This window comes from Odocoileus virginianus, chromosome 5 (assembly GCF_023699985.2).
Source record: "Odocoileus virginianus isolate 20LAN1187 ecotype Illinois chromosome 5, Ovbor_1.2, whole genome shotgun sequence".
Lineage (NCBI taxonomy): Eukaryota > Metazoa > Chordata > Mammalia > Artiodactyla > Cervidae > Odocoileus > Odocoileus virginianus.
In genome coordinates, this window is record NC_069678.1 from 50,205,956 (window position 1) to 50,210,895 (window position 4,940).

Consider the following 4,940-nt stretch of genomic DNA (forward strand, 5'->3'; position numbering starts at 1 on the left):
TTCAAACCTGCTGCTTCTCCTCCATACCTTGGTTGATGGATTCACTTTCTACCCAGTTGCCTGAGTCAGAGATGTAGGAGTCACACTAGAGCCTTTCTTTCTCCTGCCTCTGATCAATCTCAAGTCTTGTTTATGTTTAGCTCCTAAATATATCTCAAAATATTGCCTTCTCTCCACCTCATCACTACCTTTATAGTTTTAAGTCTTCACCATCATTTACCTGAATTACAAAAATAATTTTCCACCTAGATTTTATCCTTTCAGTATTACCTCCTAAAGTCTAACCTGGGACCAGAGAGAAGAGTTTAAAAGTAGCAGCATAAAATAGGGAGATTCCCAAGGAAATGCTTGGTCTAGAACTCTTCACACTCCTTGTCGCCTACTGCAGTTTTTCCTGGCTTTCAGCATTTTGTTGCCAGAGTCCTACACCACTGAAAGTGATATTTGGTATACTGTTGAAAAGAATACATTGATACCCATGATGTTCTGTACTGGACAATCCATAAAACCAACCCATATCATGTGTTCTTTCCAACCTTCCAAAGAGCTGTGAAGGGAGTTTCAGTTATTCAAGGTCTGAAATGTTCTTGCCAGAACACCAGGCCTGGGACTTCCCTGGTGGTCCAGTAGTTAATAATCTGCCTTCCAAAGCAGGGGACTTGGGTTCAATCCCTGGTTGGGGAACTAAGATCCCACATGCCACAGGGCAAGTAGGTCTGCATGCTGCATCCTGCAATGAAGAGCCTGAGTGCCACAATGAAGACCCAGAGCAGCCAAAAAAAAAGCACTGGGACTGAAATTTATGAGCCCAGGTAGCATAAATGATCATCAGAGCAGTAACTATTTTAACCTATCCAAGGCAATAATATTCATGAAATCAGAAGTTTGATGGGCTAGTTATGCTTCTCCCCAATATACATCAAAAAACACATATAACTATTAATGATTTTCTTAATGTTTGTTTATTACCTAAAATTATCTCCATATATCAGTAATAAACCTATTACACTTTTGGAAATTTCTCAGTATGAAATAAATGACTCTCTATGCTTAGACCTCCATGTTCACTTTGTAGCTTCCTCTGTAGGGTGATTGTAGGATGGCCATATAATTTATCACACAAACCAGCATACTTTTGAGGGTAAAATAATGATCACAACTTAACTTTCTTGGAACATCGGGTATGAAACTGTACAACACAGGGGACTCTGTAATTCAACACTCTATATGGCCTATATGAGAATAAAATCTAAAGAAGAGTGGATAAATGTATTTATATACTACTTTGGTTTACACCTGAAACTAACACAACATTGTAAATCAATTATTGCCCCAATAAAAATTAAAAAGCAAACACAAACAAAACAAAAAACTTTACCATCTCAGGAAAATTTAGGCATATAGTCACCCCATTCTTCTGCTCACTCCCTAACTTCTCTTTTATGCTCTCTGATATTTTCAGGTTTTTCTATCTACTAAGTGGTTTAAACCCTCTGAATTTTTGTGAGTTCTGTCCCTTTAGCCTAGAAACCCTTTCTTCCTTTTCTTCTGATACCTAACTCAGGCATCAGCTTCTCCAGGAAGCCTTCCCAGATTTCAGACTGGACCACATGATTGTTCCTAGTATTTCTGAGAACATACCTTTATCTCATCTTCACATTAAGGCACCTCTCTAGAACAGGTGTCACATCTCACTGACTTTGATCCCTGCGGCACATACATACACCTTCAAGGCATACACAGTGACACATATATGACTCACTACTGACAACCCAGTGAAGGGGCCTCGCTGTCCTCCTGTGGGTGACCTGGTTAACCCCAGCCTGTCTGCTGATGCTGGTACTACATCAGAGTACTGCTCTGAAAATAGGTTCTTGTCTCCCCTCTCTTTTCTATGTTTACCTTTATCTTTCTTGCAGAGGCAGAATATCACAGTGCTTAGGACATCGTTTAGGGATTAGACAGAACTGGCTTAGAATTCTTGCTCTGTATTTACTAGCTTTGTGACCTTAGGCATTCAATTTTCCTAAAACTCAAGTTTTCTTGTCTGTAAATCTTGATGATAATAAAACTCACCTCATGGGAATATTACAGTGATTAAATGCTTTGGTGCATCTAAGAGGATGACATTACTTTGCCCACAAATGTCTGTCTAGTCAAGGCTATGGTTTTTCCAGTAGTCCTGTATGGATGTGAGAGTTGGACTGTAAAGAAAGCTGAACACTGAAGAATTGATGCTTTTGAACTGTGATGTTGGAAAAGACTCTTGAGAGTCCCCTGGACTGCAAGGAGATCCAACCAGTCAATCCTAAAGGAAATCAGTCCTGAATATTCATTGAAAGGATGATGCTGAAGCTGAAACTCCAGTGCTTTGGCCACTTGATGCGAAGAACTGACCCATTTGAAAAGACCCTAATGCTGGGAAAGATTGAAGGTGGGAGGAGAAGGGGACAACAGAGGATGAGACAGTTGGATGGCATCATGGAGTTGATGGGCATGAGTTTGGGTAAGTTCCAGGAGGTGGTGATGGACATGGAAGCCTGATGTGCTGCAGTCCATGGGGCCACAGAGTCAGACATGACTGAACTGAACTGAACTGCAAAGGATGACTACAATGCCTGGCATTCAGTATGTGCTCAATAAAATGTTACTAAAAAGAGCCATGGGTGGATGTGATGAGAATGTAGAGAAATTAATATCTTTCTTCTGTTGGCTCATTAAGGAACCTTGGATTTTCAAGTCCAATTGCTTGAATCAAAGTCCAGGTGCAAAGTACCATCCACAAGCTCTGAAGAAGTATAGAATGAACACAGAGAATTAAGACCTTACTTTAGGGAGCACGTGTTTCCTAACATACAAAAATGAAGAGTTTAAAAAGATTAACTTTTTCCTCTCACAGTATAGCACTGAGATCATCACTGCTTGAGGTCTATTTGCAGCTCTTGGTGCCACATCTTCTGTGTATTCAAAAGCAGATAACTAAGCCCCTAATACCTTCTCCTCCAGCCCATGGACAACCTGATTAATCAGTCAATCATGCAATAACTAATTAATTGGTTAACCAGAGATCTGTTGTTTAGTTGCTAAGTCATGTCCAACTCTTTTCAACTCTCCAGACTGCAGCCTGTCAGGTTCTTCTGTTCATGGGATTTCTTGGCAAGAATACTGGCATGGGTTGCTATTTCCTTCTCCAGGGGATCTTTCAGATCCAGGGATCAAACCTGCATCTCCTGCATTGGCAGGCCAATTCCTTACCACTGAGCCACCAGGGAAGCCCCAGCTAGAGAATTGTTTTTTTTTTTTAAGGACACTAAAAAAAATCCAACTCTCTGCGACCCCATGAACTACAGCATGCCAGGCTCCCCTGTCCTTCACTATCTCCTGGAGTTTGCTCAGATTTATGTCCATTGAGTCAGAGTTACTGCATGCCTTTTACATGACTCCTGTGAGGGTCCTATTTTGTGTTAGACATTCTAATATGTACTAGGGATAAAATGGTGATAATGTAAGTATGTGGTCTTAGGAGCTCAAGTAAGTCAGACAAAGTTTTAATTATATAAGCTCCATACATGTGGCCATCAGATTCCTGACCAAGCTGTGCCCAGGTGCTGAGGGGGTGTGGAGGAGCGGTGCCTAATCTCCACAGGAGTGGGGATGGTGTATCAATAACAGCTTCTGTTCTGTTTCAGAAAGTTTTTCTTCAGTAGGGATTACTTGCCATGGATGATTTAATCATCCAATGATGAATTGCACGGGGCAAGAACAAAGGCCTTTTTCTTTGGATCCTTTGACCTCCCCCTTGTAATGAGGCTAAGAGGGAGTTGACAATTCCTATGCCTGCCTTCAGGGATTCAGCAAGCCTCCCTGCACCCACTCCCCAGTCCTCAATGCTGGAAACCGAGAGAATTCGGTACAGCAGGCAGGGAGGTAGTTTAATGAGGCAATTTCTTCAATGCTAGATAAAAACACAGGTAGGAACCAACAGAGTGGAAGAAATCTGAGCTTAAGAGGCAACAGGAAGGAGAAATTAACAAGTTCTGATGACACCAAGGTTTCAGCCCAGGTGACCTGATGATGATGAATATTATTAGGAGTAAAGGATCATAGGATGAACAGGAGAAAGCTCTAGAGGCAGTTTTATCCTATTTTTATAGGATATGATTTTTAACAGGAACTAACCTTTCTGACTATAAGTGGCAACTGCCTTCTGTTCAGTATTATTTCATTTTCTTCAGGTTCCAAACAAAATGAAACCTGTCACATGTGTCCTGGTACTACCTGAACAAACTCAGGACAGAGTACATTTGAACAAAGAGAGACAGTGCTTCCCAGGTAATGCCAGTGGTAAAGAACCTGCATGGAGTCATAAGAGACGCAGGGCTTGATCCCTGGGTAGGGAAGATCTCTGGGAGGAGGGCATGGCAACCCACTCCCGTATTCTTGCCTGGAGAATCCCATGGACAGAGGAGCTTGGTGGGCTATCGTCCATAGGGTTGCAAAGAGTCGGACACAACTGAAGAGACTTAGCATACGCACAGAGACAGTACAATTTCAGTCTGTGTGCAGCTCTGGTCAAGCTCTGTCAACTGTTAGCTAAAGATTTCCAGTAATTAATCAGCCATTTTTTATGTCTCTATAGACATGTGTTTTTAAAAAATAACAGTGATGAAGACTGGTGGCTGCTCACAAATACTTGGCTGCCATCCTGGACCAGCTTGGTGGGATGTGCATCCTTACAATGTTCCTTTAACAATCCCGCTGCTGACTACTTAAAATCAACCTTGTCACATTGGCGTACAGTGCAAAGATCATATCTAATTAAACTGCTCTAGTTTGGCATAATTAGTAAAATGTCTGAACTGTGGGCTCTTCTAAAACAATTATGAACATCATGATGCTTGCTCTGTGTTGTGTTAGAAATTGTGCCAACCGACGTGTTG